Raw genomic sequence first — 26355 nt, 5'->3', positions numbered from 1 at the left:
TGGTTCTGGAATCAGTTGAGTTTTTACTGCCATTTTCATGACCAGAGCAGTGAGGGATCTTGGCTGTTGCATACTTGAAATATGGGGGACTCAGAACTGTCCTTTTCAGGATTTCTCATCTGGGAAATATCTTTATGTAAAATAAGCATAAGCTCTCCTCCCATGTCCTCCTTCAGTGACAGTGGGTGAGGCTGGGCCAAAAATGAAGTCTTGGCTGAATATTGAATTGTGCTTAACACTTCAGAGAAAGCACTTGTGGCTGCAGTAATGGTGCACCCAGTGTATTTCCTCACCACTTCATGGCTTCACTGTGTGCTGCTACTGTAAAATCTGGGTGTGAAGTGTGTATTTAAACAGTGTTTCTTTATTTTCCCCAACTAATTTTAGTCTTTGACTTTGAATGACAGTTTATTTGTAAATTAGGAATAAGTGTGAGCAGGAAGGAATGGATAGCCCAGGTGATAGGTAACAGATAGAGAGCCTTTCATTTGTAGCTTGCCAGTTCAAATTTGGCTCGGGTCTGTATTGACAGAAATTCATTATCATCTGATGGTTGTTTGGGAGTCTGTGTGAAAGGAACTGATGGTATTCACATTCAAAAAAACAACAACAAAAAACAAAACCTGTCACAATTACATTCTTTTTGGCAGCTTCTGTGAGCATGAGGATGAACTTCCCTCTGACATCTTAAAGCAGTCTTTCCAGATAAGGCTTCAGGCGAATTGGCAGGACGATGTGAAATTTGCAGACACTGTCCAAGTTTTATCTATCCTTTGTCTAATCAAGGGATCCTAAGCCTGGAAATGATGAGAAACAAAAGTGGCTTCTATGTGACCTCTATCTTTTGCTCTTTCAGGTGCCCAATATGCAATTGCTGCCCTCTGATTGCCAGAGAATACCAAGCATCCCCAGCAGCTGAAAAGAGATAATTTGGATGAGCCACTCTAGCTTTAAAAATATTCATCTGAGAGATTTGCCCTTGGTCAAATGTAAGTCTGCCAGACAGTCAGAAATATAATGGAGGCATTTTTGTCCCTTAGTCTTGTCTGCAGTTTGGCAAAATTAACTGCTAAATGCCAACAAACTGCCAAAATCCTGTAGCAAAGGTAGACACCAAATCTCTCAGCAGAGCATTTTCTGAGTGTGGTGATATTTAACTTAATTGGGAAAGTGCAGTATGTCAATATGAACTTTTCCCACCCCCCTATCTGTCTCGCTCTGAGGCAGTCATACAATTTCATTTTAGCAATACAGAAACCTTCAACCACCAAAGGATGTGCCAGCCAAAAAACATCACTGCCAACAATTATATGCTAGATGTGTGTGGGCAATAACATATGCACTTAAAAGGACTGAAAAAGAAGGTATGCATGGTTCTTAGCATTTAATCTTATCTTGAGCTTCAGTGTCTCCCTAAAATTAGAATTAATTTCAAACAGCAAAAAGTCTCTGGAAACAGAACATGTAGGAGCCCTGTGATGAGACAGGAGATTTTCATACCACAGTTTTCTTACTTTCACAAGGGTAAGCAGAACTGTCTTCATCACTCTTTTAAATAAGAAAGGCTTTCAGTTTATTCCAACATTGATTATCTGACCAGTTAGAGTAGAGTACCTTATGGTATTTTTTAAATTTCTACTTGAAATCTCTAATAACCCAAGCATATGTTGATACCCACGTAGGTACAAGAAGTAGGATTTTAGTGGTGACTGGAGTGTGACATGACTCATCTCCAACATATAAAAAATAGGCAAGATGTATTATAAAGGCAGACTTAATGCAAAAAACAAAAAATAGCAAATGTGCAGGATACTTCTATGCGTATATAGGGAAGAAAGTGAGGAGATTCAAAAGGTCCTTGATCTACTGGGGCATTTTCTATTGCATTTCTAAATATATTTCACTGTTGATTCAGCATTAACTGGATTCCCTTCTGTCTGTTGAAAGTCAAACTCGGGCCAATTTATATTTTTGGTCATTCAAGATCTAGTTAAAATGTATTTTTAATACCTCCCACTTCAGCCTTCTTAGACAATTAGACAGTCATCCTATAAAGTAGTGCTGGGCCAGGATAGGAGGAATGAAATAACACAGGCCCAGTTTTTACTTTATGCAAATAAAAAGGCTTCTTATCTACACCTGTACACCTCTTAGTGTGGCTTTTGTGGATCAGATGGCTGTCTCATTTTATGGAACTATTAATACTGTACCCAATGAAGAAGGTGGACTGATGGCTTGGAATTACTCATACAGAGAATGTAAATTTGTCCATGTGTGCCTTTGAGTACTCTTCTGAGTACTCAAAAAGTCATTCTCTGGGCTGAGCTGGGGTATACCACATATTTATTAAATCCAAAGGACACTCTGTAGAGTACTGTGTATATTTTTTATCATCTATTTTCATAAAAGGTACCTTGGCACAAATACAGAGATGGCCAAGGAAAAAGCAATCATACAGAAGATTTTTTTTTTGTTTATTCCAGTAAAGTGAAGTCAGAGAAAGGTTTTAAAATTTACCCTAGTAATACAATCTAGGATTGATATCCAAGAGGAAAAGTTGGCATTAAACTAAAACCACATGGGTAACACTGTCAATGAATAAATTTAAACTGGAAATTAAAAGATTTCTGAATACTGGAGGAGGGGAATTTTGAAACAGCTGTCCAACAACAGGAAAAATAATTCTACCTCATATTTTGAGACAGTTACAAAATTACATAAATAATGTGTCACCTTTAGTCATTAGAAAATAATGAGTCAAAAGCTATTTCTAGTATAAGCCCAAGACAGGAGAAACAGAAGTTCTTGCTCCTGAATTCTTACCCCTATCTTCTGGATGAACAGCTTAATCAACAGGTGGATATTTTTTTTCTTGTATGGGTCTTTCACAGTAGAATAAAAATTATCCAGGAAAAATGTTTGAAATCTTGTCACAAGAAAGGTTCCTGACAGCCTCAGTTGTTCTGCAGGCAGAGACAGCATTTGTTATCTTGTTCTGGCTGTGCCTGTGCTTGAGTTCCCCAACTGCAGAGCTTGGGAGCAGGTTTCCTTCAGGAGATCACAGATTCTGGCACCTGAGCTTCAGGAGCACTGGAGGAACTATTGGCCACTTGTTTGTTGTTGTGTGAGAGGTGTAGGCATGGCCATTCTGTCTGTATTTCCTTCTCCCTATGGTATTGTAATCAAACATAGATATGCTGTAAAAATAACACACTGTTTGCCTGAGTTTAGCTCTGGTTTTAATGCCAGAGTAATTTTTAGCTACAAGCATAGTGCAGAATCCAAATTAATAATCAGCGTTCAAATGCTATGTAATTATCCATGATGTTTAAAGGTTTAGCTTGTGCTGTCAATGGTTTTACATTTTTAAATGTGATGGTTTTTGTGCTCAGTTATTTCTGCTTCCTCAGTTTGTTTTGTTTTGTTTTTTTGGATGCTGCTAGTACATGCAAAATGGAGATTTTACATTTTAAATTTGCTTCTATTCTACAGTTGATTTGTGCTTTCAAAAGTAAAGTTTACCTTTCTAACTTATAGAACTAATAAACTTCATATAGTGCTTACTATCACAGCTATAATTAAAGCCAAATTATATTCAGGTTGTGTCTATGTATTGTGGTTTGAGAGAATCTCTATGCCAAAGACTTTACAAATTCTGCAATTTGTTCTGTTACTAGTAAAACTCCAGCTACAAATATATTCCTTCAGCATTTGACTTTTAATCCTAGTCTATTAAAAGGTTTGTTAGCCTCATGCCTGAGTAACACTGAGCACCAGTCACATAACTGAGTTATTGATAAATGTCTAAACCTGTAAATAAAATGTGCCTGCTGTTCTACTCTGCTGGCTTTGATTGCAGATGCAGCATTTCCCCAGGTGTTTCACACACTCACAAGCTCACCAGTATTCTTTTGTGGTGAACAAACCATAAATGTTTGAAAATAGCTCTAGCAAAATGTCAGCGCTATCACAGTCACGGTATTCATCAGAAAACTAATGTTTACATGTCTGCCACTGTATGCAAAACTCATTTTAAACGATGGATCTGATCAGTGATCCTTTTATCACCTCCATCTTCACATCAGGGTTGCATATGGTGCTTAACTGGAAAACAGTGAGTTCTGGTTTGCTTCACCTGGTTCCTTATCAACACAAGCCCTGCTGCAAGTGCTGATGATATGAACATCTCTCATCCCTCTTGTCCCTGAAAAACAGAGCTCTGCCAGCTGAGTAGGGCAGGGTTTGCCCAGTGCCCAGCCCTGTGAGAGGAGAGGGGCAGTGATGGCAGGCTGTGCTGCAGGTAGGGAGCCCTGGGCCTCCCTCTGGCTCTGTGGCTTTCTCTGCTGCCCAAGGTGAGCAGTTGTCCCAGTGCCACTGCAGATGGCTGAAGAATCAGCTTAGCTGTCCGTGGTTTGTGCTCTTGATTGCGCATTCCAGCTTGATGAAGTTCTGTAATTCTTTATTGGAATGTAGTTAGCCAAAAGTATTGAATTAATTTGGTTTAGTTTTATACTGACCACAAGGTCACAGGCAGCACAACAGACAAGTCAGCAAAGTTCATTCTTCCCAGTCATAGCCAAATGTGTTAGAATTTTGTAGTTAAACAAATCTGAGTAGAGTGAAAGGGAAGATCATGCCTACACTTCCATTCCATGGGGACCCTTTAGTCCTTTGTCCTGCTGGTTTCTATTTTGAAAATAAATTGGAAAAATCTTTTAGAGGAAAGACTTTAGAATATAAAGCCTTTGGGACTTTCCAGTTTGAGAGAGAAGCGTAGCTTTATTTGCCTTTAAATGATAAAGTTTATTTTTTTGTGTTTAAGTATTTATAACAACTGAGACTGGGGTTTACAGTATGCAGTGAGGAATTCCATTTTCCAGAATGCCCTGTTACTTTTTAATTGCTTTATGTTTTTAAAAAGTAATAATATAAAGTGCCTAATCATTCAGATTAATGAAACAATCTATGTAGAATGGGCAACTACTTTCTATGAAGTTTGGTTTATATGCTATATATCTGAGTAGCAGCTTTACATCCCATGGCCAACCTTTTACTCTGAAAATTGAAGAGGAAAATAAAATCTTTTTTATCTAAAGAAATGCCCTATACTTGCCCTGAATTTTTACAATGGTGCTTTCCTCCTTGTGTGTTAATGTTTCTGAATTCTTCAGTATTGAAAACACTTTTTCATTGACTGTATTTCTTTGTATTAATCTGGCAGTCCCAAAGCAATTCATTAACTTTAATTAAATTTTTATATTACCTAAAAAGTGACTTTTGGAAAATGGTGTTGGGGGAATACAGGAACCAAGAGGTCATTTCACAAGATTATTACTACCCTGAAGTGCTGCTGAGATTTAGCTTTTGGTTCTTCTACCTTTGGTTTAAATTTAACAGATGAAAAGAACCAATTTGAAATGTCAGAAATCAAAATATGTCACTAGAGCTAGCAGAGTTCAGAAGTACAATAATATATTTGCAATCTCAAAGAGCATTGCAGTGATTTGATTTTTAAAGAAGTATTATACTGAAATGCCCAAAACAATTAAGATTTTCCAGGATCAGTACCTGGAGTTGCTTTGCTTATGAACAGATGTGTAAATCTGTTTGGCCATTGGGCAATTGTTGATAAAAATAAGCCCCAAAATATTGGAAATAACATAGGTGAATCTTGGGTTCAAGTGATTTCCTCACATAACAGTGGTGTATAAGCATTGGAAAGGAAAAAAATAAATTGGAGAGAGGTTGCATAGAATGAACAGCATTCTGGATACAGAGTACTTCAGCTTTTTTTGTTAGTCTGGCTCAATTTCCTTTCCTCTGTTGTTTCTCTAATAGTGAAGCTGGAATCACAGCTCCAGTTTCTCTCTAAAGCCAGTGTCTGTGCAGTCTGGATAATCACAGAGTATTGCTCATGACTCATCAGTGTTTTAATGCAAAGGTGATTATTGATGAGATCTTGGTGCTCTTGGCTAGTAATTTCCTTAAAGCTTACGTGTTACACACATTCCCATCTTCGTGACTAGACCCCAAAAATATTTTTGTTGGCAGCTTAAGCCAGGCTCTGATTTAATATTGCACTGCTGCTATGTGTGTGGGGTTAAATTTAAAAACATATCTCTGATGGATGATACACAGGAAAACCAAATCAATGTCAGTATGAATGTTGATTTAACTCATTGAGTTGCCTGATCTCCACCCTGGACTCCAGAGCAAATTGATGGGCATTGCCGTTCTGAGCTGATAAATAATTTTGTGACCATTTTAATGCAGATTTCCCATTTTAAAGGGGGATGATTCCCACCTGTATTGCTTTTTTTTTTTTTTCTGCAGTGAGAAAGTGAAGGGTGCCAGAAGGCACTAAGGTGTGGGGTTGCCACTCATCCTGATGATCAGCATCTGTTTAGCTCCTTTTCCTTGCTGAGCTCGGGTTTTGGTGGCAGTCACAAAGTGGGCACTGCTAACTCCCAGATATGCTACATCTCCCTGCTGCTGTTCAGTGTCTGACACGGCTGTGTGGGCCAGGGGCTGCTCACCCCTCGTCTAAAACCCGCTGCACTCCTCGTCAGTGCTTTGCGCACAGAGCATCCGGAACCTTTCCAAACCTCAGCCCGCAGCTCGCGAGGGAAAGGACTCTCTCCAAGGCCTCGTTTTGTTAATGTTTGTCCTTTATAAAAAAAAATAATAAATAAATAAAGGATGCCGCCTTGATTAGCATTCAGTTCCAAAGGGAGCGGGGCCCCGAGCAGAACGGGAACACAGAGTGATTCAGCCGCACGGAGCGGGCGCGGCGTGGGGAGGCTTTCGCAGCGCCTGCCTGCAGCCGGGAGAGGAGCCTCGCTGCAGAGAGAACAGATGCATTTCACAGTCGCCCGCCAAAGGGAGTATATTATGCTCCCTTTTTAAACTTTCCCAAACACACACCATCTGTTTCACACTAGATACTTACAGCGTTTGATCAAATTAGAAGTCATACTGAAAGGAAAAACTAAGGTTAGCATGGACAGCTTTCTTAAAGCTACAGAAGTCGCAGTTCTGTTCCATTAAAGCCTGAGTGTTAACCTCTGTGAGCTGGATTGAAACATTGCTGCTTAGTGGCACTGCCGATTTCATTCGTTCACTTATCTAGTCTTAATCAGAGTAGTACTCGCAAAAGCAAAATTGAGAAAATATCCTATAAAATGACAGCAGGAGAAAACAAGAATGGTGGACATGGAGTGGCTGATAAAATTGAGTTAAAAGTACTGAAACAGATGTTGGCTGCTTCAGAATAGCTACCATTAGCTATGCCTGACTGCAGAAACAACCTCTGCAAACACTGGGGTTCAAAAATCTTCTGGCACAGGATGGAAGGAGCTAGTTCCTAAATCTGGGCTGGGGAAATCACTCAGTGCATACAGTAATTGTATGACAGTGATACAAATGAAACTGAGACAAGTAGAGGAACTAACATATTGTGACAGGATGAGAATAGTTTTAGTGGTCAGAAAGGAAGGTTAAAAAAAAAAAAAGATAGAGGCTTATAGATCTCACAGGTTTTGTCACTATTTCAGTTCTGAGGTTGTGACTTGCAAAGGTATTTAGTTCTTGTTTCAGCATGGCAAAATGTGGCTTGCATAGCTAAGGCACTGAGGCTCCAGGAAAATCCATCACATCTGAACACAAAGTTTAGGCTATTTGGGGTATGTCTCTTTTTAATAGCTGTGCCTGAGGTTTGGTTTAAGATCTCAGAGTAAAGTGGTTTGAGCCAAATCCAAAGGAATTTTTCTGCCTGTCCTTAACCCTGCTCTGTGCTCCTTGGCAGGGCTGGGTGCCAGTTTTACCTCTACTGCAATTTTTATACAAAAACTGCTGTGATGCCATAGACTGAGGATAAACCAGGTGGGCACTGCTAAGCTGGGGGGCCCTGCCCAGATCCCGGGCCTCAGCTGCTGGCAGTGAAATGTTGTACAGGTCATCTCCTTGTCCTGAGACAAAACAGTGGGAAAACTGAGATATGAATGTGAAGAAATCCTTATCAAAAAACTTTGCTTTAGCTGTGTCAAAATTGTTGTAGTTAAATCTGAGGCATAGTCACAAAGAACATATGTCACAAATTATCTTGTTTTGTTAAGTGTTGTTTGGCTTATTTGAGACAATTCTAAAATAGAAATATAGACATATAAAACACTTCAAAAATAATGCCAGAATGCCATGGAAAAGGCTGTGTTGAAGACATTTCTAAGACATTTTGCAGCCTGAAGTAGAGGAGGAATCTTTTTTTTTTTTTTAACATCCAAGATCCAGTTATTTCACAGATGTTCATCTTACTTCAAAGTAAAATCTTTTTATGATGATGCTGTATTAACTGCCAGATGTGGATAATTGTTTAAGCCAAACATCCAAACTCTGTAAAGTTCATTCATAACTTCTCATAGCAACCATTCATTTAATGTCTATTTTAGTGAGAGGAGCCCTAATTTAGGGTGTGGTTTTAAGTCATAAATGTTTGTAAAGGCCCCTTGGCCATGAGTGGGACAGATTTGGTGGGCAAATTTGAAATATCTTGATTTGTTACTCTGTAAGAATATTACCTACTTCTTTCTCTTTCTTCTAAAAATAGACAGGCACAAGACATCTTACTAGTTTGGAGTTTTCTTTTAATTATATATGTAGACCTTGACATAAAACCGACAGATACAAAGGAGATTGTTCTCTTCTTCACTACCCTTCTGAAACCAGGAGGCATTGCAATTTCCCATGTGACATCTTGATTACATTCCTTTGGAAGATAGCATTTTTCTAAAAATTAATTTGCTTTTTAAAGATCATTTCACAAGCCTACACTGACATTCCACATGAGCGGAATGCGATACTGCCAAACCAGATAATCTATACCACAAAGTCTTGACAATATCTGCTCGGAGGACTTTGAAAGCACAGAGCTGTGGGGGTTACTCGTGGCCTGTGGGCTAAGGGAATTTAGACCAGCCATGTTGCCAGGATACTCTTTGCTGATTAGGAATTAATTTCAGATCCTTGCTCCCATGATAAATTTTGTACACTTCCACATAGGTATGATCTAGAATATATAAATACTGCAGTGACACCGTGGAAAAGGGGATTGGCGAAAGAACCGCGCACATCTGTCAAATTTTTATCTTTACCTTGAATTATTTTTGAATTAACCTTTCTTTTAATCTACAAGCTTCTTGCTTGAGGCAAAACAGTCTTTACTTCACAAAACCATCTGCCTGGTTTCAAGACTTTCATGTTAGTGGACAGACCTAGAATAAGGCACCATGTAGAGGTAGGCAATTTGACAGGAGCTTTGACAAATTGGAGATAAATTACATGAACATAAAGAACATACCATTGAGTGCTGAGTGATATACTAATTATATTTTTGTGCTTTATGAGTGAGAGACAGCTAAAACTGAAGGCAAAGTCACCAGTCCCATTAGCTGGGAGGTGCATTGAGAGCATTGCATACTTCATCAGACAAGCTGGAAGTTTAAGGCTTTCAGAAAAAGAAAGAGGCATGTATCAAGGTAAAATTTTGTCTTCAATTTCTGCATATCACAAACCAAGGAAATGAGTTGAGAGTAAAGAAGGTTCTCTATCAGGCAGTGGCATCTGCATAACAAATAGTCTACTCCCATTGTTAATAGTGTTACCACTTTTAATGGTATGTTACCACATACCATTAAAACTAAAGTCAGCTAGCCTTGTGCAGCAGTGAAACCCAACCTTAAATCTAGGGCAAAAAATGTCAATTATTCTAACATTTTTCATAGAATCATGAAATATCCTGAGTTGGAAAGAACCCACAAGGATCACTGAAGTCCACCTCCTGGCCCTGCACACGTCAGCCCCAAGAACCCCACCATGTGTCTGAGAGTGTTGTCCAAACACTGAATGTCTTGGGAGGGTGTGCTCTAGAATTTCTGGAGGTTAGGGAAGAAAAAACAATGTTTGCAATGTTTATGGATTTTTATCAGAGCTAAATAGCAGACAACCCCTCCTACTCTTTTTCCAGAGCAAGTGTGGCATTAGTGACATCAAACCCAGTATGAGATGTCATGGTAGTGCTTGGGAATTCAGTGGGACATCAGAAACAACTGGTAATGGACAGGAGGTGTCTGAACTGAAAAATAAAGGTTACAATACAACTGTAAACAGAACATATTTATAATATTCACATCATGCATCCTTTCCAGCTGGGCAAGTTTCTGTAATATTTGTACTGCACCTTGCACAGTGAGGCCTTAGTCTGTAATAGGAGCTTCTAAGCACACATAAATAACAGTGTTTCTGTTGCTCACTGAGCAAATTTAACTAAGAATGCTTTCTTCAGAAATGCAATATGGGGTGAACAGACCATGAAAACTGTCACTGGGCTTTTTTTCTATAATCTATCAGGTTTTATGGGCTGTTCCTGTAGTACTGGGTTTAGCTGTAACGTCTCACAGGGGCACTTTTCAAAGATACACCCTGTTTTTATTTGCAATTAGAGCTGTTATCACTCTCCTTAAATAATGCATTTCATAATTTAAAGCAGACAGGGAAAGCTACACAAACATGAACTTAAGTGTATCTCTACAACACTCCTGCAAGAAGTTCAAAATTATGATATTGTTGTTACTTTCATTGCTAAATCAATGTACCAAATACAGTAATCAAATTTTAGACAGGGGTTGCTAAAGGAGTTTTCACTGAAAATTGCTTGCAGTGTTTGGCATTATGAGTTTGTTTATTATCTAGTAAGCAGTTGGCAAACATTAAAGGTACACCTATTTTTATGACATCTTCCAAGTAGAACATTTCTACGACATCTTTAAATTTCACAAGCCACTGCTATTAATTTATGAGAAAAGATAACAATGGAGTAAAATGAAAAGAAAATGAAGACTCACTCTTGAGTATACCTGCAGTCCACATGGTATACAGGTCCTTTTCCAAAGGTTGCTAGGGACAAGGAGAATTCTTTCACTGTTTTCACAGAGATTTGGATTTTATCCACTGAGAAAAGTTAGAAACTCTGTATTTAGAAATGTCGCAAGGTCCTGCAAGGGATCAAAGGAGAAAAGAATTAGTTGGAATCCTATCTTGTCTCCTTGACACAATGAGGACCTTTAAAAAAATCATTACATTCAAGTGCCAAAAACTTCTGAGGAAGTGCAAATCTGGATGTAAATAGTTTGAAGTGCTTCTCACCTATCTTGGTGACAATTCCAGGTATAACCTTCACTTAGAGAGGAGAGAATACAAATACCAGAATTATTAAAACATAAATAAAATATCAAAGTCTTGACTCTTCATCTGTTCACAAGTGTCTCATCTTTGTTTTAAAGAATTTACATTTATTCAAATATATATTTTATCATGTATTGATTCAGGGTTAAATTTTGTAATGCTTACCTGAACCTCATTTCCATGCTCAATGTTTAGCAATGCTAATCAGGGTGCTTTTATTTATTTAATTATTTACTTTAAAAATATTTGGTGTTTGGCTTGGAACTTTCTTCCTAGGGCTATATGAAATACATTGAACTGGTCAGTGCTCCCTTAAGGCAATATTTCAAATACTATTTTAGAAAGTATCCATAGCAGCAGACAGACCACACACATTTCAGTTCACATAATTTATTGGTTTCCTTCCTTAGTAATTGCCCCTTGGATCTTACAGCTTCAGTGTAAAATCCTAAGGCCCTCTAATAGAGGTCACTCAGTGATTTCCATAGACTTCAGCTAAGATAGCTTAAGCTATGTGTACCTATTTTGCAAACAAATTATATACTGCTCAGTGCATATTTATCTGCACTCACAGAAATGGATCAATTAATGGAATAAGACTTCCCAGAATTCCTGTTTCTCGGGAAAATGTAACCTGACTTGTTGAGATATTCCTAGATTCTCAGCAACCAAAGCAGTTTAATCAGGCAAATGAGCAAAACTCCCTTCAAGAGTAGGACAAAAGGAGTTGAAACAGAATTTGGGCAAAATTCATACTGAAATTAGTGACCTTTATTTTAGTAGCTGCTAAGTAACAAGGGTGAGGGAAAAGGAGCCTAGAAGTCAATTCCATATGTGACAGAAAAAATTGTGTTTAATTACCATATTCAACTATTGCATTGCTATCAAATCTGGATTGCAGTGTATGGGACTGGTAAACACCTGCCTGGTATTTAAGCTTTTTAAAATTACTTCCCTTTCACTCTTTTAGTGATCACAGTGTTCTTATTTGCCATGGCAGCAGCATTGCCATGCAGACCTGCTGTGGCCTGTAGTGGGGAGTGAGTTTCTTTGCACTGCCCTTCATCCTGTCACAGAGCTGGGAGCTGCTCTGGCCCTTCATTAGGCGAACCTGGCATCTGCTGGCCCCAGATGCCGATCACTGGGAGCTTTTTTTTCTCAAGGTAACATATGGACTTTAGCATCCCTGTGTGCTTTACTTGCTCCTTTCTGTGTCTCTCTATTTCTCCACAAGAAGCTGAGACAGTACTAATGTTATTTTCTCAGTGACTTCTTGTCCTGCTTTGTCTCGTTTTATGTGTACCCATCCACGCTTTATTTATGAATACATGGAGAGTTCTTTAGTAGTTGGAAGTGTTCTAGCAAAAGTAAACCATGCCTGGTAAAGCATGTTACTCCTCTCTTACAGCATCCTGGGATATTGAATATGGCAAAATAGAGCACTCTCATCTCTTTGTCATTGCATCAGTTTTTGCTGGGTATGATGTGCCCTGGAGAAAGCAGATGCAAGCAACAGCTGAGGATAGCTAGGTGGGCATAGAGACAAGGCAGATCACAAAGAATTGATGTAAAGGCTGCTCTACTGATCTGAGAATAGCCCAGCTAATATGCTGCTACATTTGTGGGGTCATAGTAGAAGAGTATGGGACACCTGTAAAAAGGTATCATTGATTTATACTGAAATAGGCTAGAGGGAAATTTTTCTGGAATTATTTGTTTGTTGGAAAGTTATGCTGAGTTCAGACTAATTCCTTTGGAACTGCCATCACTGCTGTATTTTAACAATTCTCACTTTTGTTACAGCTGTGAACCTTTCATAGTTTCTTTGTCCTTAGGATGTCAGACATGAAAGGGAGGCAGTGTCATGCTGTTCATGAATTCTAGGTGCCTTGATCCTTGATCACTTTGTTAAATCATTAGAGGGAGGTCCCTCTGGGAATTATCAAAAGTCTCTGAAGAGTCACTTATGAAAATGAATGTACCTCTCACATAACATATATCACTTCCAATCCTGTCTTGAGCCTGGCTTCTCTCTGAAATGTTTCTGAATGTTAATCAGTAATCAGATTGGCACATGCTGCTGGGCTTTGAAGCTGTTCCTATCGTATGATTTGTCACATCCTTAGGAGTACTTTGCATGATTTACATACATATCCTATTAGACTTCCTTGCTTTTAAGGACTGTAGATTTCAGCAAAATACTTGACAGCACCCAACTGTTGGACATTCTTGAAGAGTTTCACATTAGCCAAGTACAAGGTGCCACTTGACAGCTCCAATTGACTAGAGGATTGAGAAGTGGGTTATGTTGCTCATCTCTGTTGTAGCATCACTGCTGGAGAGCTTTTCCAAATGTCAGGGCATATCTGTGCTTCCCAGGCTGGATGCTGTGAGACTGCACCCCAGCTATCCTTCCCATTTGCTTGACAGGAGACATCCCAACATTATTTGCTGTGGAGACTTCAGCACAGCTGCTCCCCCAGGGTGGGCAACTAGTTTTATTATAATGTAAATTTTCTTCTCTCAGAGAAAGGGTGTAAATCACAGGAATGGTTTGTTGTTAGTTGATGTTTCTGTGTAAGCACCGCTTGGCAAAAACTAAAACATACCTGTGCCATCAAAACTGTTTTCAGCAAAACCCAAAATATAGCTCCATACTGGCTGCTATGAAAAAAACTACTCTGTCACAGTCAAAACCAGCACAGTATATTTTAAACTCCTTAAGGAAATGCTTAAATACCTTTGAAATTAGAGAAATCCCTTTCTGTGGTCTAGTTATCTTCATTCATCCAGGGCAGAATCTCTGCAGGTGGTTTTCCTTTTTTTGGTTTGGTTGAGATTTGGGTTTTTTGGGCTTTTTTTTTTTTGATTTGTTGCCTTTTTTTTGTTGTTGTTGTGGTTGAGATTTTTTTTGGTTGGTTGGGGTTTTTGTGTGTGTATGTTTTTTTAATTAGTTTTGTTTTTGAGATTTTTTGTTGTTTTGGTTTTTGTGGTTTATTTGTGGTTTTTGTCTGGGGTTGTGGTTTTTTTCCTCTTTTTTTTTTTATTTGTTTGTTTGGGGTTTTATTTGTGGGCCTTTATGGCTTTAAATTGACAGATGGTAGGTTTAGACTGGATAGTAGGAAAAAATTCTTCAGAGGGCAGGCTCTGAGCAACCTGGTTTAATGTAAGATGTCACTGCCCATGGCAGGAGCGTTGGTGATGATCTTCAAGGCCTTTTCCAACATAAACCATTCTATGACATAAGAAATAAGCTGCAATTCAGAAATTATTAAGGAAGGGAAAAAAAAAATCTTGTCCTATTTTCAGCAGGGTATTTTTGAAATTTCAATTTTAATTTTCACATTTGTTTTAGACTTTTATACCCATCTTTAATCACTACGAGTGAAGGAACAGTTGAGACTACCAGCTGTAGATTAGTGTTTGTGATGATTTTAACATAACTGAGAAATCAAATTAGTTTTTAGCAAAGTCTAAATTTTAGCAGTTTTTCATTATGTTTACAGCAACTATTTACTCTCACTTCCTGTGTGTATGTATGCATAGGGTTTCAAAATATTTCTAGAACAGAAACTGAACTTTTTGTTATTAATATGACTGCCTGAAGGAAATTAAAAATATCTTTATGAAGTGGTGGGGAAAACATTAAGTGTTGATTAGATAGTGTTTGATTCTTTTTAAGGTTGGGCTGGTGGGGGGAAGAGTCAAAAAGTGAAAATTATTTTGAATTAATTACTGTATCTGTTCTAATATCAATCGTGTCACTTGTGCCTACTGTTAAAACATCTGGAGAATTTCTTAACATTTTAAATCAGTTTTTATTGTGGTCTACATTTACTGACCACTAAACAGATCAGACCTAGCATAGCCTAAATAATTCTCCTCCTTTTGCTGGGAAAACCCTCTGGTAGGTGCCCTTCTAGTCATCCCCTGCAGGAATGTGAACAAATAATATAGAAAGAGGAAATACAGAAGCTCCTGCAGTGGGGTTAGCTGAGCTCCTACTGAGGAGAGCAGTTGCTTTATTTTTGTGCTGGGCCAGCCAGAAAGTGAAAAGGGAATGTGTGCTACCATTTCCTATCACAGCTGGATAAGAAGAATGCCTTCCACAGTTGGGCAAGAGGCATTTACTGAAGAAATTATTCTGTAAGGAAATAACTAATGGGAAACAGACCTGCAGTGGGCATAAGAAATATCTAAAGAGGCTCTTGGGAGGAACTTTCAGCTAGGCAATGTTAGCAGATACAATTATAGAGGATTGTGAAACCACATCTGCCAACTGAAATAACTGGCAGTGAACAAAAGATGATGAGTGAAAGAAAATAACCATTGGCATGGTTGTGAAATGCATTATCTAGTCATTTCCAGCATCTTTAACAGAAAGCACACTCCTATTTTATTTGTGGAAGCACAAGGAAGGTTCAAATCTGATGGTACAGCAGTGAATGAATTTGTAAAATCTGATATTATAACTTTACTATATTGTAAGACATTTGAAAATCAGGTGTATTTGTGTAGTGTCTAGAGTTGCAAAGAAAGAAGATTTGTATACTCAGGAACAGGTTTTCATTTCCCTTTCATTCCCTGGAGTATATATTGAAGAATGATGACTGGTGCATAATTTTATGTCACTGGCTAAGTCTGACCTGACCCTGTCAAACCATCAGGGTCACTTTCTCTACTTGAAGAACCAGTTTCCTCAAAAATGAATATAACAGCACACAAACCTTCCAGTAAGACCTTACCTTTGAGCACAGTAGTTTTCTTTCTGTCATAAATGACATGCAGTAGTCTCAGGTGAATGGAAGCACTGGTGGTACAGGTCTTCAAGAAGTATTTATGGAGAGAGGGGCCATCCAGAGGTGTGAATGATGGCAAAACCAACTTAATTTGCTTGGAAATGCAGTGACCTCCATGGGCTGTATTGCATATGGCAAAACAGCACACGTAGAACAATAGGAACTGAGGAAGGTCAAATTAGTTGATGAACCAGGCAGTATCTCCAAGAATGGGACAACTTCCCTGAATGTTCTACCAGCAAATGAGCCACCTTCTGTGAACTGCTTGCCACCAACAGGTTGGCCAAGTCAGGATTTAAACATAATTTATGACATCAGAAGCAAATGTGTGCTAGGAAAAACAGGTTCTCTGCCAGGCTAGAGCTTAATCTCATGAGCGTGTCTCTTTCACAGAGAAGTGAAACACATGAGCAAGCTTTCCTAAATTACACACTAATCTACTTTTCAGTGACTTTAAAATTTATTACTGAAAATACAAATAGCTGCCAGCTTGGAACTAATTAAAATGTTAGGATTAACCTAAGGTGTACTGTTGCCCAGGCTTTCAGCAAATGAGAAAGGCATAGAAAAAAATAAATGGATGTTTAACTGGTACTGTCATAGAACAGAGTTCTCAATGTAAGTGAAATGTCTGATGACTTCAGTGAAGGAATGGATTTCTTAGCAACAATTAGAAGTTTGCAGAAGTTAGGTGAGTCATGTAACGTACCACATTACCTGAAGTAATGATGATTTTAAGAGCTGGACTGGGAATCTGATTATTCTGATTTATAAAAGCAAATGCAATTTATAATGTACCATTTCTTACCAGCTGTGGTAGCTGAGGATCCCTTCACCCCTAATATAATTATTTAATATAGTGGACTATATGTAAAAATACAACCACACAGCAATCTATAAAACCAGAGGAATTACTAGGCCAGCCCAGTTGCCTCCATGTACACACTCAGAGGTGTGGATGTTGCATAGCCTTGATTTGTACACAGGCAAAACACCAGAGTTTGTGTTTGTGCATGGCTCCTGGGCAGATCAGAGGCATTTTCAGCTGGCTGCAGCACACTGCTCCTGGGGCAGGCTTTGTGAAGTCTGGGAATACCCTGCTTGAGACAAGGGTGTGCAGGGGCTGAAATTGCAGAGCCATTCTGGCATCTGGCTGCAAACCCAGCTCTGGTATTTCCAGTGCAGTCGATAAACCACTAGGAACAAATCCCATCTTCTAAAAGCTTCTTGGCCACTTGATCTGCTTTTCTTTTTTTCCTTCTTTAATTCCTTTGGTTTAGATCTTCTACTTTCAAAAGGCTTCCTCCACAGAGCTTCTTCATGGGGAAGACAGAAATCAGGAGTATGGGAGGAATCTGGCTTATTTTCCAGATCAGCAACTGAACCTAAGAGGAAAACATGGTGACTGCTACAAATCAGAAGATGAATTTTGGGGGAATTTAGTTGGAATTTTACAAACTTTTACAGAGAGGAGCAAATTGTGATGATATGAGAGTTTTTGATCTGGACAGAGTTCATGCAACAGTCAAAGGAACATCTCAGTCCAAAGATTCAGTGTGGGAAGCTTTGGCTTAAATCATGAGCGTCATCATAATTTCAACAAGTGAAAACCATTCTTAGTGAGTTATGATTCAGAAAGCTTGAAAAGAAGAAGCTGTCAATCATATCTTTAATTCAGCTAGTTTTGTAGCTAGGGGAAAACTAGCACAGAGCCTTTTAAAATCAATTATTGCTTTCATTTGATGATTTGGCCCCATTGGCAGTTCATTGCTTTTACCTCTGCAACATGTGGCTATCACATTTTGCTTATGTTAGACCAATATTTTTATATTTTAATTTTGAAAACATTAAATGTTTATTCTCTGTTTCTGCCTTGAAGCCACCATGCTTCATTGATGACATAATTTCTATGGAGAAAAATGAGTAAAACATAATGGTTTCAGATGAAGACAAAAACAGTGAAGATGAAGACAATGAAATTCCTAAAATCAAAGGACGTGCAGAAAATTTACCCAAGAAAACAGAAGAATCCAGGGTTTATATAGAGAAGCATTTTAACTAAAATCCTTCTCAAAGTTTTCCATTAAGTGTGAGTCTTAAATTTCATGTACTAACTGCCTGGATGCATGTGGCAAAAAAGTAATTGGGTAATAACTTATGAGCATCTGCAATGCATTTGATAAAACAAGTCAGTCCTTGTTGGTCTGAGGGCACTGTGAACAAAGTGAAAGTTCTACATTTTGTCTGGAAAGATGGGCAGTTGAACTTCACTTTCTGCTATTGTATTATTGCCACAATGGAACTATCAATCAGCCAGCCAGACACATTAACCAAGCAAGCCATAAATTCCACAAGATCTTGCAATTGTATTTTTCAGCTTTTTTACTTCTTTTAGCATTCCTGAAAGTTATTGCTCTTTCCCTGGCATCTTCCCACATATATAAAGGTTCTGGCAGCTTTGACCTTCACCATGGACTTTTACCAGGTGCCTTCTATCACTGTCTGAAGTTGCTCTGCATATGTACTGTGGAGCCATCATCAATCAACTTGTGTCACCCTGCACCATTCCCATCTACTGCCTGGTCTCATCCTGGCACTGAAGATTTCAAAAAATACATATTTGACTTCTACTGACCTGAGTTTTAAATCCACACATAGAGAAGTGACCTCCCTTTATAAATTATCCATTGTGATAGTTGGCATCTCTGTGACAGGATGGACTTTGTCACCCCTAGCCACTCCCCCTCCTCTGCTTTTGGGAAGTGATGAGCCTCTTGACCAAATGGACCCTACAGCCAGTGCTTAGTGCTTCATCATGTTCCCACATCTGCTGCCTTGTCACTTCTGTGAGCTCTGTCACAAGGCTGGGGAAGGAGGGCTGTTGTGGGCCTTCAGGAAATGTGAAACAATTGATTCCCTTTACTGTGCTACATGGCTATGACTTCTAAGCAGTTTCCTAAAAGGGCAACATAAAAGATATTAATATTAAAGCAGGCAAATGTGCTCTGCCCTTATTGCCAGTCCTGGTGTGCATGGGTCAGCAGTCAGTCCATCAAAAAAAAAAAATCAAAAAAATCACAATATCGACAGAAAAGTCATGAGACTGAAACACCAATAATTCTATGAAGAAGAATTCTTGCTCTTAGGGGAAAGTGGGAATATGGAGACCTCAAAGGGAGACACAACTTCCAGATAGACAGGGTGCCTTCCCACTAGATCCCAAACACTCAAGTTCTCCTGTGGGTCTCCTCAAAATCCCATTAGCTCCCCTTTTTCTTCCTTACTCTTTGCAAAGTGAAGGGAATGAGTAATTTAAATTCAGCTGAAAGGGCTTAGTACCTTCCTCAGTGCCCTGGGAGTGTGTCCTATCATTGAAACCTTGCAATGAGAAGCTGTGCTGAATTTGGGTTCTGAATACCTGTTTCCACCCCCAAAAACTTCTGTTGTCCTTCCTTCTGCACAGCTCTTATGCAGTCATGTAGTGTTAGAGCCTTTCTCAAGTGTGGGACACCTGGCTTCAGCTCCTGTTTCTATCAAAATCAGGGTCTCATTCCTTAACTGCGTGTCTAGTCTAGAGGTTGCTTGGGAAGGGAAGGAAAGGGAGAATAATCTCAGCTATCACAGCTTCTCACACAGTGAGACTGAATGTCTGATGGTAGCCTTGCTGCTCTCTGTTGTCACAGAGCAGCAGAATAGCCTGGTTTCCAATGATTTTGGTTTCCAATGATTTTGTTCTAATTTAATCATACTTCAGTGTGAAAAGTAAACTACTTTTTGGGAGCATATAGTGAGATGAAGACTCCTGCTACAAGTGAGTGTTTTCTGATGATTGGGGCTGACAAACTTTGGCTCTCGTTCCTTTTCTCCCTCTTGCAGCCAAATCAACAGAGAGAGCTGAAAGCCTCTTCTCCCATTTCTGTTACCCTTTAACATAAGTGGCTAAAGTGCTTTGAGGCCTTTGCAGCTGAAGTGAACAACTTGTGCAGCTGTGTTCTGCTACCCAGACACTCATCTGAGCCCTCCTGGAGCAGAGTGTGAGTTTGGAACACATGCATAAGCAATAATGCATTAACTATTGCTTAATAACTTCTTAGAGCCTGGCTTCTGTGGAGACACCAGGGAAAAGCTACAGCCAATTAGTTGTAAGAGGGTGGTGGAACAAAGTTAAACTTTAAATTACTGCTGGAAAGGTGAGCTGATAAACTTGAGACTAAACTAGTGTATCAGCACTACAATGGAACTATCAGCTTTGTATAAAACATTAGTATGACAAATTAGTGCTTTGATCGTGCTAGATATAACCATATTCATTTGTTTAATTAAACAATCTAGGCTTCTCTTGGTGTGGGTCATTTAAAAAAAATGTTAAAAATAAAATTAAACACATAATTAAGCTGACAACAGATAAAGACCCTTGTGCAGCAAGTTGAAGGCAGTTAATTTATAAGGAGCCTGGTCCCTGAAGGCTGTGTAGTTTATTAAAGTTACTGAGGCAGAGATGTGATAAAATATTTTATGTAGTGCTTTAAAGGCTAAATTGCTCTGACACTTTTAAAGTCCATGGGATATAGTCAATTAGGATGTCTTGTTATCATGTTTTTACTCATAAAGTAATCTAAACAAAATCCATGGTTATACTAATAATTTCTTAAAGTTCGTAGATTGACCTTTTCTCAAATACTTCACTGTGGTGTGTGCAATGGCCCTCACGGGTCACCCTGGTCATAATGAGACTCATCTGAAACATCACCTCTCTCCCAAAATGCTGAGGTAGAGGTTGCTGGGGATTTAGGTTGGAAACTTGGTCCAAATCTAAAAAAAACCCCACCTGGTCCTGCAGCTCTCCAGGTACAAGGTCTGTAAAGTTCCTGTATGAAAGGAAAATGCTAGTATTGCCTTAGGTGTCTGGAGCTGGAGGAATTCTGGTTAGGTATTTTCCAGTACCTTCGTCTGGATTTGAAAATAAAGCACACCAAAATACCTGTGACAAAAGGTGCAGTAGATAATTAAATAAGCACTTGCCTTTACAACCTGCTCTCTTGAAAGATTAGAAATATGTTTGAAAAGGTAATTGCAGTACTGAAATTGTTGTTTTCCATGTTTGGGAGTATGCAAATGTGTCAGCTTTATTTCTGATGTTTCTGAGGGCTGAAGGAGTTATTTCTCCTGTATTTTACAATGAGATATTTCCAATTTTGTTTTGCTACTGCCTTTTAGCAGTATTAAATCAAGTCTATCCTTGATCTTTATCAAGGTCACAAGGGCAGCTACTAAATTTCTGTTGGACTTCAAAGAGTTTTTTATGTAACCCTCAGGCTTCTAAAACAAACAGAAAGAGGGGGAAAACCAAAGGATAACAAGCCCTATTCAGGAGAAAGCTAAGGAAAGGCACAATAGGATGAAGGAAAAGGGACTTAACCCAAAACTTATAAAATCTCCTTGTTTTAAATGGACAGAGATTTTGAAAAGGATGTATTACTTTGTACAAGAGACTGGGTGAGGTCAGTCCCTGGCTTTCATACTCCTGGTCATCTCTCTTCCTCAAAATATTTCTTTTCCATTTGACAAAGCTTCTCTGAGCCCTGTGTTTGTCATGCAGTGCTGTGTGATGGAGTTGGAATGCAGTCCCCACTTAAAATTTACTGAAGCATGGGACATGATTACATTTAGCTGTTTCACAAATAGCCAAACCTCCCCCCAAGTATACTTTCAATCACCTTCATAGAAAATATCTGATCAAACAGATATTTTTCCCTGGGTTTTGCACTGTCGTGTGTTTCAGAAGCACGATTTAAATTGAAGTTCTAAATTTCTGGGTTGTCTGTGGCACTGAGGTTTGCAGCTGTCAAAGCCACGTTGAAGGACTGCAGCCAAATGCTCCCTTACAAAATATCCTTATCCAGTGACAGGGGCTGGCTGCTCAGAGATGGGTGACTGTTTGTTCTGCAAGCATTCTATAGCTTTACATATTTTTTCTTTTTTTTTTCCTGAAACTTTTCACCCTTCATATTTTAAAATTAATACCAAGTCAACTGTGCCTAAAACTTCACTACTACTCAGAGTTTCAATATTTGCTTCTTACACATGTTTTAGGGCAGGCCTATCCAACACTGAAAAGAGAATGGGAGACACAGATTCGGTGCTAATCTTTTAAGGGAAACAAGATGACATGTGAATGCATTGACAATATTAATGTAGATCTCCTGCCAGGCCTTATAGCCTGTCTCCTTCCAGATTTTGGAGATCTGCATTGCAGATCTGAGGGCCAGCCTCAGATCATAGAAAAATAGCTAGCAATAAGTGATTCCCAAATGAATTTTTGCTATGTCTGCACATTATTCAGCTTTCTAAACTTCTATTACTTTTGACTTTAGGTCAGTTTTGATTTATCATTTCAACTATAGTTACTATGTGATTATAAAAGGAATAAGAAATTTTCCTCTTTGTTATTTCAGTGTGATCAGGAAAAGCTCCTTTTAACTGAAACTTTTTCACAAGTTAATTATATTCAAATATTCTGTGGGGTTGTATCTACTAACCCATAAACATAATATTTGAGAAAAAAGATTAATATACCATGGTTTCAATTTTGTATGCAGGACCAACAAATTATTATAAGTAAATTTCCTTTTGTTTAGCACAGAGATTTTGGAAGCATTGGAAGTTCATGCTTGAATGCTTTTGTGTTTTTTCATAAAAATTACTTTTGCAGATGAAAGTAAATATTCAGTGTCTGAAAGTAAAGGGAGAAATTTGGTTCACTGTGGGATAATGAAAACTGAAAAACAATTATGTTGCTGCAATCAAGATCTCAGCTACAAATAACTAATTTCAGTTCTCTTCCACTGCTCCAAAATATACTGCTTATTGTTCTTAAAATATTTATATGCCTTTGAATTATTTACTGAGCAAAGGATGCTTGCACTCTTTTAACATAGAAGGAGATGGAAGATTATTTCGTGTCAACATAACAGAAGACAATAATAAATCCATAATGTAAATAGTATGCCTGGGAAAAGAGCTGTGTATTATTAGTGTGTGTGTGACTAGATTGCACCTGGGCTTTACTTATGGAAATACCTTTTCTAGCAGTGTGGAAACACTTGGTTTGAGTGAACAAAGTAATCAGGAAAAACTCTTCTGCAGTTGGCTCCTTTTAGAAAGATTCTTGAGTAGTCACCTTGTACTAGTTTTAGATTTGATTGCTCAGAAGACTCGAGGATATGGAAACCAGCAAACAATGAATTAATTTCAATTTGTTTCCCATTTCTGTAGAGGTGGATTTGCAATATTAATGTGAGCAGTGTGAGTTCTGACCTTTTCTGTCGTTGTGTTTAGGAATGAGGTGTTAGGGAGAAATTCTTTACTGTGAGAGCAGAGAGACACTGGCAGAGGCTGCCCAGAGAAAATGTGGCTGTGCCATCCCTGGAAGTGTTCCAGGCCAGGCTGGATGGGGCTCTGAGCAGCCTGGGATAGTGGGTGGTGTCCCTGTCCATGGCAGGGGTTGGGAGTGGATGGTGTTTAAGATATCTTCCAACCCAGCCCATTCCAGGAATAGTGTCTCAGCTTTTCCATTCCTGTCTGGCCATGGGCCCTTGTCTGCTCTATTTGAAATATACTGAAAAAAACCCCACCCAACCAACAATTAAAAGCATCCATATAGGAAAAAAATTTAGATAGAAGCAGGATAATTTTATGTTTTTCACTTATACCTAAAACATTTTTGCCTTTTCCATGGTTTTGCTTCCCTTGTTTCCTTCATGAAAACATCACCCTGTTAATCTAACACTTTGCATCTTCAGGCTCATGTATAAAAAAATTAGCTATATTTTTAATGCAAAGCACAAGTATAATTCTGTACATCTTTCCAAAAAATGGGCAGTATCCAACATAGAATTTGACACTCTGGAACAGAGCAGGAGTCTTGCCAGCCAGCAGTCTCTGAGAGGTGACAGTTTAAAATAATTCAAAGGTGCCCAAGAAATACATTTCCCACATGGCAGTTTCTTTCTAGCCCCAGCAATTATGTCTGACTATTAAAATTTTGAAATGTGGGGCAAAAGGAGAAGAAAGGATAAATGATAAAAGAGGGAGGGGATAATGGCCACAAAAGTTCTCCTTGTGTTTCCTTCAGAAAGGCACATGAATGGAGCCTCAGAACGTTTCCTGCTGCCATTGAAACCAATTAGATTTTTTGCATTAACTTCAGTAAGAGCAAATGCAGGCCCCTGGAGATAAATATTTCTGTCAATATAGCAAAAAATCTGTTTCATTTCAGGTTGTAATGTAGACAGAAATATGATTTTGTCTTCTAATCTGGTGTAGGATTTATATAATTGAAGGAGAAAGGCACTTTAATCCTTGGGTTAAAATGATTATATTTTGTCTTCTAAAAAAAAAAAATCACACAGGAATTGTTCTGTTATAAAACTATTGAGATTCTTTTCTCTACTAAAAGAACAATCATCTGATCTTTGCAATTACTGATTTGTGTAGTCAAAGAGTCGCTGAAGCATATTCTGTTGTTTCTATTTTAGGAGGAACAGATATCTTCATGATGCTGCCAAAAATTTTTCACTTTTTTTGGGATCTAAAATTTGAAATGCAATAGACCTCTACTGCAATGCTTCATCATTCAAGTTGCCCTTTTAGATCAATGAGAGTAAAGATCATCTCCAAGAATTAGAGTACAAGGCATAGATCTGTGAGGAAAGGTCTCTTTAAGAATTGAGAAGTTTAGTAGTTTGGGATTTTCTGCTCTGAAAACAGATGTTTTGAATTTCCAATATAGATGAAGATTTTTCATCAATAAATGCTACTTAGTTTTAGATGAAAATATGTTCTAGAAATATTTAAATTTGTGATTTTTGTTTGTTTGTTTCATTTTTCTGCCACTCCTCTGCATGGGAATTTAAACTATGCTTGAATTGTTGATTTATTTATTTTTAATGGCAAGCCATCAAACAGCTGATTATTCAAGTGTAAAAGTTTTCACATGGCAGTGGAAGAATTCATTAGGGAATTGGAAAGTGTATTTGGATAGTAATTTTTTTCCTCTGGAGAAACAGTTGCCAATATGAACATATAAATAAATTATTTCCCCACTGAAATAAATCTGAAGTCTTAATTCTGTCTATTGACAATTTAATAGATTTGATTTTAGATATCCTCCTGATGATGTGATTTGTTAAATAATGAACATCCTTAACATCTGTGAAATTGAACAAAAAAGTCATCTGAAGGTGGCAGAAATCTAAACAAATTTTTTCCCTTTCAATGAACAACTTGTGCTTGGTCGACGTTTTGGAAAAAATATCTGTGAAAAAGTTCTTCTCGACTGGGTGCAAAATCAGAAAATATGAAAGCAAGACCAAACCCACAGTATACTTATGCAAATATTTGTTTTTTAAAATCCTGCATTGTTTTCCTTATCAAAGACAATCCAGATTTTTTCCAAGGGGAAATAGGTAATATGCAGCAAAGCCTTGGAAATTCCTTGTAACTGTGGGCAGAAGGTAACACAATTCCCATTGGTTCTGTTTGCCTGCTAATAAATAACACCAGGGCAACTGATCAGCTTGCTAAAACAATTCCTTCAACTATAAAAATACCTGGAAACATTTGGCAGCTTTTTTGTTCAGCTGCCAGAGTTTCCAAGACCCAAAGAGGCTGCCACAAGACCTGTATCTAGAAACTGGCTCCAGAGAGGCTGGGAGCTGGGGTGACCAGGGAATACCACAGCACTGCTGACCTGGGAGCAACCAGGAGCTTAAAACCAGTCTTTGAGCTGGGAGGCACAGGCAAGAGTCCTGCAGGATTATGCCTGAGGTTTGCTGAATGTTTAGAAGTAGGACTATTTCTGCAAGGTGTCTTTATTTCAATATTCAGCTAAAAACATGTCTGAGATTGTCTGAGCAGCTTTGTGTGGATGTATTCAGAGGTCTAAATGGGGGTGTGGCACAGTGAACCCTCCAGGAAGATATTATTTTTATGAAGTAAACTGGAATAAATCCATGCTGTGACCTCTTTGGACAGATGGGGCAAATATCTTAACAAATGCAGGAGCAATTTCTATCATTCAAAGTTGATGGGACAAATAGCCCACTCTAAAAATGTGTCTAGAGGATGCTGACGTACACACAGATAATCTGCCTTGTTTTGCTAGACAAATGAAAAACAGATAGTGTGAGTGTCTGCAGAATAAAATAAAATAGCAGATAAATTCAGTGTAGGTAAATGTCAGGTGATGCACATGAGGAAAAAAAAATAATTCCATACTGCCTAGATGTGTGATGATGTCTGTGATGTTATCCTCTGTATT

General features: G+C 38.4%; 1 protein-coding gene across 12 annotated transcripts in view; it reads left to right on the top strand.

Annotated features, from left to right (window-relative positions):
- Positions 1-26355, top strand: part of LOC129124075 (BEN domain-containing protein 5) — an 883204-nt gene that overhangs the window by 258338 nt on the left and 598511 nt on the right. The window contains exon 1 of one of the 12 annotated variants that reach the window (XM_077182501.1): positions 12381-12398. The exons of the other annotated variants lie outside the window; for them this stretch is intronic. The gene's annotated coding sequence lies outside the window, so the exon portion shown is untranslated. Of the gene's footprint in view, positions 1-12380; positions 12399-26355 lie in introns of those variants that run through there. 12 annotated transcript variants of the gene reach the window in all.

The sequence above is a fragment of the Agelaius phoeniceus genome, chromosome 8, assembly GCF_051311805.1.
Source record: "Agelaius phoeniceus isolate bAgePho1 chromosome 8, bAgePho1.hap1, whole genome shotgun sequence".
NCBI lineage: Eukaryota > Metazoa > Chordata > Aves > Passeriformes > Icteridae > Agelaius > Agelaius phoeniceus.
Note: the sequence above shows the minus strand (reverse complement) of the source record. Positions and strands in the feature narration are given on the sequence as shown.